At 38.3% G+C, this 17,730-nt stretch overlaps 1 protein-coding gene across 1 annotated transcript in view; it reads left to right on the forward strand.

Moving 5' to 3' along the window:
* The first annotated feature begins 2,841 nt into the window (after positions 1-2,841).
* The window catches only part of Hnf4g (hepatocyte nuclear factor 4 gamma), a 127,682-nt gene continuing 112,793 nt past the window's right edge, over positions 2,842-17,730 (forward strand). Inside the window, exon 1 of the mRNA XM_063257475.1 lies at positions 2,842-3,145. The gene's annotated coding sequence lies outside the window, so the exon portion shown is untranslated. The remainder of the gene's footprint in view (positions 3,146-17,730) is intronic.

The raw sequence follows: 17,730 nt of genomic DNA on the forward strand, positions 1-17,730 counted from the left end.
TCTCTCTCCCTTCTGGCCTTTAAACGACACGAGCGAGCGAGGGTGGACGTTTATCCCCATGCACTGTGGCCGCTCGCGCTGGGCGATGCCACCAGGGTCGCGCTCTCCAACCAGAGCCGTGGAGGTGGCAGCCGCCCCACCCGCGCCCTCAGCAGGAAGAGGACTCTTCCCGACCCCGACTGGCGGTGGCTTTATGTCTGGGGCTGGGGCACGGACCTGCGCTCCAAACTGTCCCTGAGCGCTTCGCCAGGCAGCCGTCTCCCCAGGTTCCTCGCCCCCAGCCCCGCGGGCCCCCGGTCAGAGCGCCCTGAGGGAGGCCCGGCGCGTAACCAGTAAGATCAGAGCCCTTTCCGGGAGAACCTGGAATTCTTACCCGGATAATCGGAGTGGCGTTGGGAGCACATAAATGATACGAAGAGATTATCAAACCAGATATGAAAAGGACAAGTTAAACGAGACATTGCATAGGAAAGTGAAATAAAGGGGTTTTCTTTTTTAATCCCACTTTTTGTGTGTTTAGTTTTAGGTTTAAAGGGCAGTTGCATCAGAAGTACTTACATATATAATTTGCCCCTATCTACTAACCAGCGAAACGAAATTTGCTCTCTTCTGAGAAACTTTCCCTGAAAAATTACCCCAATCTTGTCCTCTCTGTGGTCCCCCCACCCACCCCCACGCGCCCTATCAAGCACCAGGAGGCAACTTTCCATAGAGCGCATTTTTCATACAGCAGTTTAAACCCAAGCCATGGAGAATCGTAATAAATTACTTTCAGGAACAATGCAAGTGATGCTCTAAAGCTTGACTCTTTGGCATTGGTTTAGCTAACAATAAACAGCCAAGCTCCAGAGCCAAGCCAGCTCCTCATACCCTTGAATGTCGTGCATCCAGCCGTGCATTTATTCATCTGAAACCACTCCCTTCTTGTTCCTGACCTAGGAGGTTGGCCCTGTTAACACAAACTTTTCTCACAGGTTCTTCAAAATTGAAAAACGCAACGCTTTCCTTACATAATAACTAAGTCCTCAGAATTCCCTTCCTTGAATGCCCGACAGTCTCTCATCATTATTTGATAAGATTCTCCTGTTGATAAAATTCTCTGACAAAGGCTTTCTATATTGTGTCAAAATAATTTTAAATTACGGAATACGTGACTATTTCTTGGTAGAGCTTATCACACATCAATAGTGATTTGATTATCCGAAACCAAATCCACTGACATCACAGATGAACAGTGATATAAACTGAGACTTCTGAATTAAAATATGATTTCTCTGTTAGGAACAAGAGATATCAGGTGTCATTAAAATTCTGTACTGGAGGTAGAGACGTCTGTCCCTAGACTTTCAGTTTTATATGAATTATACGTTTGCATTTTGGAATATACTAAGATAACCTTCAATAATCAAGCATGTTGGAAAAAACTTTAAAGAGAATGTCCATAGGTGATCCGTAAACAGCACACCTATGAAAGATTTGCATAACAAATGTAACCCGTTAATAGTCACTCTTTAGCTTCGCTGGGCTGGAAAGTTTCCAGGGAGCCACTGTGTCAGTGGCCACTTTTATTGCAATGGTTTGAAAATCCCGTGGGCAATGAGTATCCAAAGAATGTGTTTTGCTCAAGAAGCACGATTTAAAGAAAATGGTATAAGATCTCTCTCCATTGTTCTGATTTCTAAAACAGCCAATTACTTGTTTTTAAGAGTCTTTCAGGAAGATATTCTTAAGGAGGAAACTGAGAAAGTTTAGTAAACTCGATCTAAAAAGAAAACAGAGGGGAAAAAACACCTAGTACTTTGATCTCCTTGGAATTGTTATTACAGTCTTAAAATAACAGCCAAACCTCTGGTCGGAAAAGAAAAACCCTACAGATTAAGTAACTGTTTGTCTCGTGAGAATAATTATTTGTTTGACCTGAAGTCATTCATTCCTGAAACACTGAATTAAATAGCTGAGATATAGTTTTAAAATCACAGCTCCGACTATATTCTTGGTTAATGGTGTCTGATCAAGATGACCAGAGTCCCGGGGATGGGTTTAGCCATCACTTTTAGGTGATCAAGGTTCTTGAAGATACCTTGGGTAGGAGATGGAGAAGGGGACGTTTTTCATCAGGCACACACGTTAAAAGTTACTTAATGACCAAAACCACAGGTAGCTAAGATGGCCAGGAAAGGAAAGGCAGTCTCTCCCCTCTTCCAGAACTGTTGCACCAAAAGTGGTTCCAAGGAAGACTGAGCTCCGCGTCCCCAGGTGCAATTTAAAGGGACGGCTGCTCAGTCCCCTAGCGGTGCGCCGCCGCGCTGCCCCGGGACCGCCTCTAATTCCCTCCAGCGGTACCACCGCCCTCTGCTGGACCTCGCGGGCTCGGAATCAGAGCCACGTTCCGGGGTCAGCAGCTTCTCGCTGTACCCGCGAGTCCCCCGGGCTTCCCCGGAGGGCCCACAACTCCAGGATGAGGCGCGACCCCGAGCGCGCGGACGGGTCGGGACACCCCGCAGTTCCCCTGGACGCGGGAGGCCGGGTGGCCGTCACCCCGGCGGGGGGCGCCGGCCCTGAGCGCAGCGCACGGGCGCAAATGTCAGCGTGTGCAGCCGCGGTGCCAGCCGGCCAGCGCGGGAGCTCCCACCCCGCCGCCGGGGACAAGGCCGGGGAGACCGGCTGGGACTTGCGCTCCCGCCCGCCCGCCCGGGTGGCCCTGCGCCCCGGGAGCAGGGGAAGCAGCGCGGCGAGCCTCGGGCGGCCTCGCTGTTGCTTTCAGTTTTCTTTGAAGCCGCTGGTTACTGTTTAACATCCCCACCCACGTTTCAGTTTGTTTAGTAAATCGATCGGACGGTGAGAGGCTGCTGCCCTGTCGCCATTGAGCAAAGCTAATATTCTCCCAGCATATGGTCTCAAACCTTCGCTGGAGATCGGGGACAAACAAACAAACCAACAACAACAAAGTCCTTAAACCTCCTCGCGCGCGGCTCCTCCCCACCCCCACCGCCAGGCCTGCAGCAAACTTCTCAGACTCGGAAAGTGCAGCGCGGGACGCCGCTGCCGGGTGGGTGGGGACCCTGCTGCCGGGCGGGCGGGAGGGCGATGCGGCGGCTGCGGCGCCGCTGACTGCGACGCGGGAGCCCGGAGCGCCGCCGCGCAGGTGAGTGTCCCAGCCCGGAGCAGTCAAGGCCCTCGGGCGGCTGGAGGAGGGGCGAGCCCAGTCCCCCAGGGCCAGGCAGGGTCGGGAGGCCTCGCAGGGCTTTGAGTGGAGAGACAGAGAGCTGGGAGAGTCGGCGGGTGCAAGTTGTGCAAGGCTCCCTCTCGGGATAGGAGATAGTCGTGTTTGTTTCCGTGCAGAGAAGGCTTTGGCACTGTCTCGAGTCACGTGATTCCCAGGTTTCTGGGGGGCTTTGGTGGAGATTCGCTCTCTTCTTTTTCTTTTTCTTTGTTTTTGTTTGTTTGGATTTTTTGTTTTTGCTTTTCTTGGTGGTCAAGGACAAGGCCAGAGCAGACACTGTCCCTGGATCTTGCAGGTGTGTGGGGGAGGTGCCTGTCCCAGGCTCATCATTCAGCAGCCTCAGCTCAAGCCCATTTCCTTCCCTTCTCTCCAGGGAATGGTCATCTTCCGGTGATGCTGTTGGACCCTGTACATTATTGAAAGCACCCCAGCTCCCTTAGGGAACACAAGTACTTGGGAAGCTTAGTTAAGCCACAGGCAGGTTGAGCCTTCTGTGCCTAAGGGGAGTAAGCCTTAGACACAGAAGGTGATAAGTTTTTAGAATTAAATATACCAATTCATACTTGATGCTCTTTACTTTTGAGTCAAAGCACTCTCCCTGGCAGGCGATACAATCTTGGAAGAGCACCGGCTAAGGAATGCAGAACACGGAAGCCCAAATCTTCATGGAATGTCTTGCAAGCTAAACACCTGATTGCTAACACTAGTTCCTGTTTGATTTAGTTTAACTGCTTTTCTGGTCATTTTAACCTCAGTTTCTCTGCCTCTGCCTCTGCCTCTGCCTCTGCCTCTGTCTCTGCCTCTGTCTCTGCCTCTGTCTCTGTCTCTGTCTCTGTCTCTGTCTCTGTCTCTCTCCCCACGTGTATTTTTTTCATCATTAAATGATTCCCTTGCCTCACCATTTTTTTTTTTTATAATAGTTTCTGGTCCTCACCCTCTCATCACACCTCTGTTTCCATCTCCTGTGCGCAGTCTCGGTCCAGCCAGTGGTCACTGCCTGAAGTCAGGGACCAGGGTGTTGGGCTTCACCCTAGTACTTTGTGAGGGATAGGAAGAGGAGAAAGGGGTAGTTGTGCTGGTAAACTACTCGTTTTTCGCTTTTAAAAAGAGTAGAAATTAAGAGCCATTTGCCTTCTCCTTCACATTTCTCTTAAGCCCTATTTATGGGCCTACAAATTTGGGAATTTTCTCAAGGTAGTTTATGAAGGTACAGCCCTTTGGGTAAAGTGGGTTTATTAAGATCTCATGGGTATTTTATTCTACAATTGTGGTTATAAACGAGTTGGGAAAAAAAACCCCTAATTCATGGGTTGTTAGGATTGTTAATATCATGCAAATAATTTTATTTCTGAGTGTTTCCTTTATTTGAAAAATCTTTGTTTCAGTGAATTCCAGGAGTAACACTAGGTAATAAGAAATGTGAAAATTTTAGTAAACTATAAAATAGATTTCTCTTGATTCCAGTTCTCTTGATATTTAAATTCATAATCTTCCAGTTTCCATGTGTGTACAGCAGAAATTTGTCTTTCATTATTTCAAAAATTGAATAATATTTTCTATTATTTTTAGTGTCTTGAAATTTATTTTTCATTTAGTTTTTTCCAGTTAACTCTGTCAGCATATGAAGATCTTTTTTTAGTCTCTAGTGGATCTCTTCAATATAGCCAACAAGTGTCCTCCTGAATATTCTCTTGATTTTTTTTCATTTCCTCAGTGTTACAAACATGATATTGTGAATATGTTTTTATGGATTCTGCTGAAGATTTATTCTGAGAACTCCTGGCTCCAAGAGCCATTCACTTTAAATTTGACAGATACTGCAAAGAATTTTCTAAGTACGGACTGTGTATTTACAGTGCTTACCATATTGGATCATAATGACCTCTTTAAACTGTTGCCAATTTATTGTGGAAAAACTGATTAGTCAAATGTTGTTGTTTAGTATTTGAAAGTTATATAAACCAGTTCTGAAATAACTGGCTTACAGTGCTTGAGAATTTTGCTTTGAAAATGGGAAGATAAATAAGTTTCAAAATGCCATTGTGTTTTGAACTTGTAAAAGATGCTCCTGTGTTTGTTACCATCTGCCTATGTACCTACAGACCAAAGATACTGGTATGTGGTGAGAATTTCTTTATGACAAATGTATGGAATATGGTTGGTTTAGTAGTTGCTCTTATGACTTCTTGGTTCTTAATTACTCTCTTTGCCACTTTCATGAAAGAGGACTCACATTCCTGGGATAAAGGAAGCATTTTAAAATGAGTTGTCATAGCTTTGGGTTCTTTAAAAGGAAGCCCAACAACTGGGTGTAGAGTGGTTTATCTTTGCAATTATTTCTCTCCATTCTCCTCCTCCACCAAGTGTGGGGACTTAATACCTATTGGTATTGGTCCTGCTACTTATGCTAAGGAACAATTTAGATACAGCCTACTCTTTCATATGAAAAAGCTCTTTAGGATTATATATGTACATCTTTTTGTTTGTTTTGATTTTCTGAGATAAGATTTCCTCGTGTACCTCACGAGGTCTCCACTGTGTACCTCAGACTAGCCTCAAACTCATGATTCTCAGGCCTTAGCCTCTCAAGTGCTGGGACTGCAAATGTGCACCATCACCCTTGGCACTAATACTTCAGTACTCAGCAATGGCTGGGAACTGTTTTAAGCAATTCATATGTACTTTCATTTCTATTTCTCATAATAATCCTATGTAGTTCATATTGGTATTCTTTCCATTTTACAAGCGGGAAAAATGAAGCAGAGAGACATAGGATGAGTAAAGTGACACAGGTTACATGGAGCAGAGCTGGGATTCAAGTATAGACATGCAGCTCTCAGTCAGGAAAGTAGCCTGGCTGCTCCTGTGGTCATGAGGTTGTTCATTGTGTGAGGGTCTCTAGTAAGGGAAAGTGCAAACTGAAACCTTGACAGCTGTCAGGCCAAGCCATGTCTCTTAGCTTCTGGCTGAATGTTCCCTCCAAGGCACTTTTCTAGGTCACAAATGTGTATTTAAAACCAAGCAGCCTCTTGCTTCCAACTTATCATTTTTCTGTTTTGTTTTTGGTACCAGAGATTGAACTCGTGACCTCCCACTTCCCAGGCAGGTGCTTATGCCACTGAGCTAAATCTCCCGTCCTACTCTATCATTTGTAAGAGCAACATGTATACTTATTTGGGTGCTTATGTAAGTAACTTTGTAACTCAGTACTGTCTTGCCTTTTCACTGGGTATACCTAGGAGAGATTTGCTTTACTGTCTATACTTCCTACCTTGCATTTCAATCCATGGTGATAGAGTATACCCTAAAGTGATAAAATCATGTGATAGCAATCTTATGTTATGTTCTTGCAAACACCTTTCTTTTGATGAAGATGGGTTTCTGGAGAATACAAAGGGAGTTCACAATTTTTAAAAATATATACACTCATCATCTTGAGGAATACAAAGGCCTGTGAGGATGAAAACTCCATGGATAGCTGTGTGATACATCAGCTGAGAGCAAGCTTTATTGTCTAATGAAAATGTTTATATCCCTTTTATCTACTAAATGGAGTGTGGGTATTTGTGTAAGTCAGCTCTTTGAAGCTCAGTTTTCTCAGTTTTGAAATGCATGAATTTATAATTCCTTATCATGGAATTGGTGTGATATTTAGTTAACCCATGGAAAACGATTAGAATGATCTTGGCGTATATTGAGTACCCAGTATGTGTTCTGTGTTGCTGTTGTTATGATAGAATTTATTTAAAGCCCTTCTTGACTTATAATAGATTTTTAATACATGCAGCTGTTTTTGTTGACTTGGTTGCTCTCATTATATATTTATATAGTTATAAATATATATAAAAGATTATATATTTATATAAACAAAGCACTTATGACTTTAAGAATTGTGGACCCTTTAGAAAGCTGTCTAAGCACTCTGGGTAGGCCTAGGAAATATTGTGATGAGTAAAATAGACTGCCTTTATCTTCATAGAGCTTTTAGCTATGGAGTCTAGAGAAAAATCATCTTGAGTATAGTACAGTGACTTAAAATGTGAGCTTTGATTTGTTATGACCTATGTGCAAAGTATATCTCTGCCTTTACCAATAATGTGTTCCAGAACATGTTACTTAAGTTTCTGTGCTTTAATTGAAAACACTTGGAAGTCGAGAAAAGTAGTCCTTACTCTCCAAGTATTAACTGGTGAATTTTCATTTTGTTTAGATCTAACACCTTAGTTGTTATATTTAGCACTTTTTCTACACTCTACTCTGATGCAAAAGAGCCATGTTCACATATATAGCAAAAATATAGCATGGACATCTAGGCAGTGTTTTTCTATCTTTAAAAGCATTGGCTTGAGCTGAGGATATAGCTCAGCAGTATGATCCCTGTCTGGTAAGCATGAGGTTGTGAGATCTATTGATCCCCAATACCAAAAGAGAGAAAAAAGAGAAGAAAAAAGGAAAAAAGTATTTGATATCATCTGGACCTGGTAACTTAATTTTAAAATTGTTTTGAATCTTTGAGTATTGTTCCTCCAGGCTTATATACTGTATGCTTATGCTAATCAAGGACTGCAGAATCTGTAATTTTAAAGATTATTTTAATACTTTCTTATTTCAGATGTTATAGTAATACATTACAAATTAAAATGATTCATACTAGTTTAGCAGGAATTAAGTTACGGAGATTGTGCCAGGTACTGGAAGATAAATATAAATAAAGCAATTGTTCTCACCCTCAAACACAAATAGTCTCCTAAGAAGACAAACATGTGATGGTTTGGAATATGTATGAGATGATCATTAGCATAAGTGATACTGTGGAAACTACAGAAGCATGAAGGACACTTGTAGTCTGAGTAGACCACAGAGATTTCATAGAAGAGTTAATGATTTTCTGATTAGAACATGTGAAGTAGGAAAGAATCAGGAAGGCATTTGAGGCTGTGCAGATTGAACTTGGACAGGAGGTGCAGCAAGAAAGGGAGTTGAGGGATGCTGCCCCAGAGGCGGCTGACCGTGAAGATGGGCGGAAGGACCGCAGCCTCTTAGAGCTGGTGGCAAGAAACTTAAATAGTCTTTAAGTAGGTTGAGGTTTGATATTCTTCATATGATACGGAATTTGAAAATATTTTCTCCTTGCATGAATTCTTGTACAAAGGGTATTAAGAGAAAAGAAGTAAAGGACATTACACTTAGAAATATAAATAGCATATATAGGTTTTTAAGAGTTGGTTTTATGGGATCCCAATAGGTAGTAACATAGGAAAAGGCAGTAGAAACTGAGTTTACCAAAATTTAAAGAAACCCAACTATAAAGAGCTTTATGTGTCATGCTGTGAACTTAACTCTTTTTTATGAGTAGTCATAGCTAAAACCTTCCATATAATAATATCAGTGCAAATAGTTTAATAATTGAGCTTTACAGTTTAGACAATTCTTTCAAATGAATAGTCAATATTAAATACAAGTTTTGGGGTTGTGAGTTGATGTTTTATGACTAGGAGAGAGGGAGAGACAGAGACAGAGGCAGACAGAGATTTGAATGTGACAAAAAAAATGACAGCTAGATTGTCATGCCAAAAGTTAGTGGGGCATTTTCTCAGGAGGGCAACGAACTAAGTCTTTCTGAGATCTGGAAGATGTTGCAATATGTGGCATTGTTTGAAAATAACAATTGACAGTTGTCATGTGATGGTTGACCAAAACCCCCCCAAAAAACAAAACAAAACAAAACAAAACAAAAACTATATTCCAGATGATATTCTAGATTCTGTGAATTTTCTTTTAGTCATCCTTTATTTAAAAATGATTATTATTGAATAAAGAAAATATATATATTTTTAAAGTAATTTCTAAAGAGAAAAACATGGCTGATTTTTTAAAATTTAACTTAAAAATTTGAATTGTCTTATTAGCTTGATTTTTCAAACACAGTCCTTTGGCTTAACATATTCTGTTTTCACTTTTCTGCTCAGTTCCCTGATGTCTTTATGGCATTACCATGAAATTTACACCTCAGATCAATTGCAGAAATAGGAGTAAAATTACATGCCAAATGCCTTAATTTGGGAACCAACCTTGCTTCCATCTTTCCTTTTTTCTTTCCTTCTTTTCTTCCTTCTTTCCTTCTTCCTCTCACTTGGAAGTTGTAAAGCATCTTCATTTGTTCATGTTTTACAGTTTTCACCTATTTTAAACATCATAGCTTCTCTTTATGGTTAAAAAAAAAGAAGAAAAACAGGATTATAAGCCAGGGTTACTGAAATAATTACACTGTAAAGTGTGGGGATTGTCCTTACCAACATGTTCTCTTAGCAAAGATAAGAAATAAATTGACAATTGACTATGTTTAACATGTTTGTACACATTAATGATACTTGTACATCTTTCATGAAATTATCTTGATTGTTTTAAGAACTGCTCAAATACCATGTAGAGGGTGCATGCAAATCTATCATGACACGTCATTTTTTCACTGACAAACTGGCAAGCCAGCACTGCTTTAAAAACACATTTGCAATTTAATTCTCAAGTTCATACTACTTAGATGATTTGGGGGCAATGGAGCAAACAAAAGGAAATAAACAAACACATGCAAGCATTAGAGTCAAGTAGATTAGATTTAAGCCTGTAGAGCTCTGGGCATATTAGCCACCTTACCTGAGCATCATCTTCCTCAGTTTTCAGTGCTTAAGACTAAGATAGCATCTGTTCAGCATAAAATCCAGCACATGGTAAACACATTTAAGAAGAAATACTGTGATAATTTGCCATCTTAACTACTTCTATTTCTTCTTTCTATTTATTTATTTCGGTCTATTTATTCTTGCTCCTTTTGAATTGATAACCATGTTACTACCACTGCATTAACCTATAATTATTTAACATTTGTTAGGTACTTTCTTTTATGCTAGGCAGGAATCTATGCATGTAGGCAAGTCACTTAAAAAGCTCTATCAGGTATAAACTATTGTTAACTCCATTATGCAATTTAGGAAACTGAGTCAAAGAAAGTTAAGAGTCCATACCTATTTTCAGCAATAAATATAAAACAAGATTCTTCTATGTGAAAGCCCATACGTTTTCTGTAAAAATTTTAATACCTGAAGTGTTTTGTGCTGACCTTATTTTCAAAGTGTCTAAGATCATTTTATTTTTCTTATTATTTGTGTCTCATATATGAAGCATGAGAATGATTTCATTGGACTCATTTGAGCATCCAGTAGGTTAAAATAATTCATCTGATATTTTATATTTGAACTTCTGAGACACGTTAGCATAGATTAAAACCCTGACCTTGAACTTTTAATTGATGCTATTATTACACCAGAAATAAAAAAGTAACAGTCCTATGTTTGTTGAAATAAAAATTAATGATGATGGTACTGATTTTAAGAATTTTTAGTTTTTCACAGTGACGTGCAGCATTTTGAGTATTTTGTTAATTGTAAGTGTATATACACTATTATCTTTTCAAGAATCACAAGTAAACATTAGTTTAATAATTTCTTTATTACTAATTATCAGCTAACATCTTAAGAAACAAATACTATATAAAATGCCTGAAGTATTTTAAAAGCTGATTTTCTTTTGCTATTTTAAATAGTCAACACTTTCTTGAACAAATAATTCTGTTACCTGAAATTGTACTAAATATGGGAATATTAAGCAGGAAATCTACATATGTATGTAATATATATTGAAGTTTTTTACATTACCCTTTGACATATTAATTTTAATGATAATTTTTCTTTTATTTATACACTATTTCCAGAAAATTATAATATATATCTTATAAAGTTATTGTTATCTAAATGGAGAATAATTTTACATACATACTTAGAAAATCTCAAACATTCAAGTTATAATGGAGAACAAACAGTTATACATGCATAACACAGTTGTAAATAATATATAGCACTTAAATCCAGAATCATTTTGAATAGCATTGTGCTTTTCTTCAATGCACTTTTAAAAATAAATGAAACCAAAACCCATCATTTCATTTTGTGCAATTGAGTTAATGTATTAAATTAAAAGAAATACCTAAGATAGAGATGCTTGTTTTTTGTTGCTAAAAGGTTACAATTTAGTTAAGTAAGAGTTTTTGAGTATCGTGAGCTAAGCAGGTAATGGCCTAAGAGATACCAAAATAAATAGGATTCCTAGAATTTATTAAATAGTTGGAAAAATTGTTTTAAAAGTCTCATTCAAGTAGGTTTATAGTAAATGTGTTGAATATAAATCACTTATAGCAGTATACTAATATATATACATACATACCCAAATAATGTACATTAATATCATATATATATATATATATATATATATATACATACATATTAGGTTATAAATTTTTGAACTGCTTCGTTCCAAGTGTAATTAAACTAATTAAAGCTTAAGGATTGAGAATAATTTCTTATAGTTTCATCACTTATCCTATGTGTTTTTCTGGAAATGGAGTATTATTCCACGAACAACATCAATTTAAAGCAAAGTGAAGAATAAACAGGAGTAAATATCAAAACTAATAAATGCATTGTTTTAAAAAGAAAATAACAGCAAAATATGGTATATTAATGAGATCTGGAATTATAAAAATTAATTTCTATGCAAACACATACATCAAAGAGATTAAAGTAGCACTTTTTTGGTTTTTGTATTAAGTTGGTATATTTTAGGTAAACATTATGGCCACATTCATTATAGGAAATTTGTACCTGTGTATGGTGCAATGTTGTTTTTTTTAATTCCCTTTCCTACCTTTAACTCCCCTTCCCTCTTTATTTACAAAAGCTTTATTGTCACTTTTCCCTCCTTCTCTCATCATTATTTCCCTTTCTCTTCCTTCCTTTTCCCCTCTACTCTACCTAGTTCCCGTTTCCATTTGAACATTTTGTTCCTGTTTCACAATATGTGTTGTACATTTTGGTGAGCAGATCTGGTTTCCTTGGAGGCCTCTTGGTAGCCTGGTGTGGCCACTTTCTCATGGTCTCTTCACATGGCCACCCCTGGGTTACGAGTTCTCTGTGTCCTAATCTCGTTTTACATGGACGCTAGTCAAACTGGGTTAAGTCTCATCTGAGCTCACTTTACCTTAATTATCTATTTAACAGCACTATTTTCAAATGCTGTTGTATTCTATAGTATTGGGAAATTAGGACTTCAACATGTGAGTTGGACGTAGGGGTGATGGGAGACACAATTCAGCCTGTAAGTGCAGAGTGATGATAAAGTGATGTACTCTTATTATAATATTAGTATTCTGTCTTCATATATTTTTGAGTATACATTCAGTGAACCCAGTCCAGACATTTAGAACCCAAACCATTTATTTTGACATTTGGAAGAGCTCCTCTTTTAATGCTCACCTTGATTCACTTCGCCCTCATTGCTGGCTTAGTGTATCATCTTTTTTGACGAGTGCATTGCACTAGATCCAAAGGCAAAACTGCATTGGCTTAAGGATGTTGTTTAGAGTCATTCTTAGGTTATGCAAAAAAATCTCCAATGAATAATTTAGAGATGACTGTTACGGTTTTTTTGTTTTGTTTTGTTTTGTTTTTGTTTTGTTTTTTTTGGTCTTTTTCCTTTTTATCGGTACCGGGGATCGAACTCACGACTGCCTGCTTGCAAGGCAGGCACTTATGCCACTTAGCTAAATCCCCAGCCCCTAACTGTTATGTTTTTTTAAAAAGTGCTTTTACTGTCTGTTACATATGTGCAAACTATTATTTTCACATATTGGACTTTGAATAAAGAGTGTAGTGTTTGACTAAGTCGCAACAGAGGGAAGTTGTGTAGGTATGTAAGTCTGTGACTACTCCAAGACTACTAAGACTACTAAGACTAAGACTACTCCAAGATAAAGCAGACTGGAGATGTAGATCAGTGATAGAACACTTGCTAGCATGTAAGGATCTAGGGTTCTTCTGTCCCTAACATTGGGAGGGAATGTCTCTCCAAACCCTCCCCCCATAAAGAAAAACAGAGAGAGAGAGAGAGAGAGAGAGAGAGAGAGAGAGAGAGAGACAGACGGAGAGAGACAGAGACAGAGACAGAGACAGAGACAGAGACAGAGACAGACAGACAGAGGCAGAGGCAGAGACAGAGACAGAAATGGAGAGAGACAAACAGAGGTAGAGACAGGGAGAAGTGAAAGATCAGTGACAATGTAAGGTGACCTGGGACTCTGAAGCAAGGCAGAGACTGTGTTTGCCTGCTGTAGAAATATTCTAGTTTCTTTTGTCTGCTGTGTTCAGGTTGTAGTACAGGTTTGTATGTATAACAAAATTTTTAAGGGTTGAATTTGAGTAAAAAATGTTAAATATTCTCAGTGATAATTTGGAAACTGTTAAACTCCAATCCTTTTAGGAAAAGGATCTATAACAAAATGACATTTATGATGATACCAAAACTATGAAGATGTAAAACCAGCACCAAGTGACACTCCTCATCGTGGCATCCCTTCTGCCTGACTGAAAGTGATAAACAAACACACGCAGCCTTAAAGTACAAAGGCCAGTTTCTGTATTTGAAGTTATGCATTAAACATATTGCTTCAGTTTCTCAGGTAGAACCCTAACAACCCAGATCGCAGTAAAAGCTCCATGACTCACTCTGGTAAACACTAATTTTGCCAGCAGTGTAGATAATTGCAAATCACAGGTGTCTGAAGCAATGGGCTCACTTCAGTGAGCCCCCCTGTAAGACTGAATTATCAGTGGGGTTATAGTTTTAGCCATCTTACAATAAGTATTTTAGGAACAGTACTTCTTTGATTTACAAAAAATTATCAAGTCCTGGTATGGATTTTAGGTAGAGGAATTAAGCTCTGTGGCTGAGCTTCTGAATCCTTGACAGGAAACTGAGCTTCTTCTTCCTTAAATTGCCCATCTTACCATAACGTGGGATCTTAGCATCTGTTTTTGTAGGTTTCCTAAAAACTCAAATCGCACAACATGATTAAGCTCTCACCCAGCATCATATCTGGTACTTAGTAGTTGCCTTTGTAAGTGGAAATGTTCTTCTTTGTTCTATGACTATCACAAATGAGACCTCTTTTAATTATTTATTTAATCCAAAACACCAGGAGTCTTCTTTAGTAGTCTTCTTTCTCTATTTTCCTTATAAATCCTATCTGTTTGTTGGTTAATCACATAGTTGCCAGTGATACCTCTGAATTTGCCTCAGGTTTTCAACTTAACTTTCATTTTATGGCTTCCACGTTATCCAAGCCACATTATCCATTCCCTGGGTAACGGCAGTAGTCTGTTAACTGCTCTCTTGGCGGTTTCCACACATCTCCCTCCCATAGTAATTTCAGAGCATGGGCAAGAGCACATCAGCCTACAGCTCCAGTCATCCAGTTGGCCTTCCATTGGTCACAGGAATACAATTCAGACCTTCATTGTGCCAGCAAGGCACCTGCCTTGCCAGCCTCTGCCTTCTCTAATGCTTAGCTCTTGTAATTCACTTAACTTATTAGGTTCTGGTCATATCTTGGTTTGCCCAATTGTCAAAAAAATTATTTTTCTTTTTAATCCCAGAGCTTTTATCCTTTCCATTCAGTGCTCCTTCTGAGTTTACTCCAACCAGCCACACATCCATGAACATGCCCTCATCCTGTATTCTTAATTCCTATTAGTTTCTTCTAATTTGCATATTTCTTATTCCATATTTATTGATGATTGGAGACAACCACACAAGCCCACCTGGCTGGCAGGTTGCACAGCAAATCCTTGAGTAGTGGTTGCTAGAAAGATCTAAAGCAACAGACAGAAAAGCCAAAGGAGAAAGAAAATTAGGATAAAATTTAACAAGATAAAAAATTTTATTCCATATATATATATATATATGTATATATATATATATAAACTTGAAAAGAAAACCTTTTTGTTCTTATTCAGACAAGGTTTTGCTATGTAGCTCAGTCTGCCCTTGAACTCGGTCTGTAACCCAGGCTGACCTCAAACTTGCAGTGACTTTTGCACCTTAGCCTGCTGAGTATTGAATTGGGATTCCAGGCAAGTTCCACCATGCTTAGCCCTGAAAATGTATTTTTGTGACATAGTTTTGTTTAGATTAACCATATGATTATTACTAAAGTATTAAAGAATTTAGTTTCAAACTCTAAAATAGCATTATGCAATAGAATGGTAATGCAATCCTTCAAGAACAAAGTTTTCTCATAGTTACATTACATTTAAATAGGAGCAAAGGAAAATTGTTTTAGTAATCTACTTACTCAGATGTATCAAGAGCAATCATTTCAATGTATAGTCAATATAAGTGAAAAATTATTAGTGAGGCATTTTCATAAGAAATCTCCAAAACTCAGTGTACTTTTTATACTTGCAACTTATCTCAATTTTAGTCAAAATTCAGGTGCTCAGTACCCACATGTGGATAGTAGCTTATGTATTATTAGTTAGTCTGGGACTAAAATGATTTTAAAGTAGGCAGTCTACACTACTCCATTAATTAATCCATTATCTGAGATAATTTTTGATTAATATTCTGAGTGCAATTTTTATTTGATCCTTTAGATATATCAACTTCCTTTTTGAAAGACATAAATAAATTTCTAGAAAAATATTTTCTCATAAATGAAAGCACAAACCTTTCATCCCATTTTAGTTTGTGTGAAAAAAGTTAAGTTGCTCTGGGGAGTTGATGGTGTTGCCTTTCCACTACCTTTAAGATTTAGATACTAATTAATTAAGGTGGCTCCAGGGACTGAGCCCAGGGCCTTTGCACTGAGTTACATTGCCTGCCTTTTAATTTTTTTTTTTTTTTGTTTTGTTTTAAATGAGACAGGCAGAGTCTTGCTATCTTGTCCAGGCTGGGCTTCAATTTGTGACCATCCTGCCTTAGTCTCCCAGAGATTACAGATGTTTCAACTGTAATTATAGGCTAGAATTACAGGTGTGCTTCAGGCCTGACAGTTTCAGGCATTTTATATGGAAATTCCATAAGCAAATGGATTTCCAACTCCAGTGAGCGTGAGAGTCTCCCTGGGAGCTTAGAATCTTGGAGACTCCTGGATCACAGACCGCCAATATTTTGATTCAGTAAATGGCGAGCTCCCAGGTTTGCTGCTGCCGTGGCTGGAGGCTGTCACCTGCACAGACTGTCTCATCTTCCGAGGAACACAGCATGTGTGGACCTTGGTGTGAACTATACTGAATTTTTTATTCCTGCACGTGGTTGGCAATGCAGACCCTGGAAACCATTTTTTAAAAATTGCGTGTGTTTGTAGGGGTGGAGGTTGACTAGGACCCATTTGTTTGATGTTGCATTCCACTTGGAAAGAAAAGGTAAAGCACTTCAAGGACAGCACAAAAGAACAAAATACATGTCAGAAACAGAAGTTGTTAGAAATAATACTACCGAGACCAAGTTCCTTGTGAAAGTTCTTTACCCTTTACCATTTATGCTGTGAGAAGAGGGGCGATACTAAGGTATTTTAGAGCAATGTCTATGTTTTCAATCCAGGTGACAGACTTTTACTGAAGTAATAGTAGCTTTGTTGAATATTGAACCAAAATATACATATTTTCCCATTGTGATTTTCATGTTTTGCTAGCCATTATATCTATTAAATTCTGAGTGCTGAATTATCTTTGAAGAGCACATGGAAATAAATGTCATTGTTTATATGAACAGAGTAATACTAATATAATTACTGTATCATGTTGAATTTCTGTAAAGTTTAGTTATGAGAAGCAGACTTAAGTGACTTTAGGTAAAATTAGTGTAAAATTTGAGTGATAAGAAAAATTATTATCAAATTAAATGTATTCACTTTGATAAAGCTAAAAACTTTTTTAAATGACTAACTTTAGTGGGAAAAATCCAATAAAATTTTTTTATCAAGTGCTTTTTTGTTATATGGGCTGAGTCTAATATTTTTAATTATTTAAAATTTTATAGCTCCTTAAAAAGTATGTTTGTGGGCTAGGGATGTAAGTCCTCATGCTTGCTTAGCATGTAAAGGCGTTGAGTTCAAGTCCCAGTAGTCAAAAAAAAAAAAAAATTAAGGTTGGGCTTCTCCCAGACAGATTAGTTTCACCTGTTTTATGTATAGCTGTGTACATCAGTAGTTGAATCTGTTTTCTAATTCCATGGTATGTCCATGAATGACTGTACAAAATTAACAAAATTACTGTTGATGGTCTTTGAGGTTGCTTTCAGTGTTTAGCTGCTCCTTTTATGAATAAAATTGTCAGCGATGTAATTACTTTTCTTTTATTTTATTGGATCTGAGCTCTCATTTCTGTTGGGTATATTCCCAGGAGTAGTATTGGTAGACCATCCAGGAGACATATGTTTACATAATATAGTTAAATTATAAAAGTCTATTTTATATATGAATAATAGTATTTCTGCTTTGCAAATTGGTGAAGAATATTATACTGTTCACAAAAGGAGCTATTAAATTATTCCAGAGTTGAGTCTAGAAACTCAACAAATTCTAACTTCTTTTGATTCTTTTTTTCTCATGGGAATTT

The sequence above is a fragment of the Cavia porcellus genome, unplaced genomic scaffold, assembly GCF_034190915.1.
Source record: "Cavia porcellus strain 051 isolate PalLab524CR breed Dunkin Hartley unplaced genomic scaffold, mCavPor4.1 scaffold_10, whole genome shotgun sequence".
NCBI lineage: Eukaryota > Metazoa > Chordata > Mammalia > Rodentia > Caviidae > Cavia > Cavia porcellus.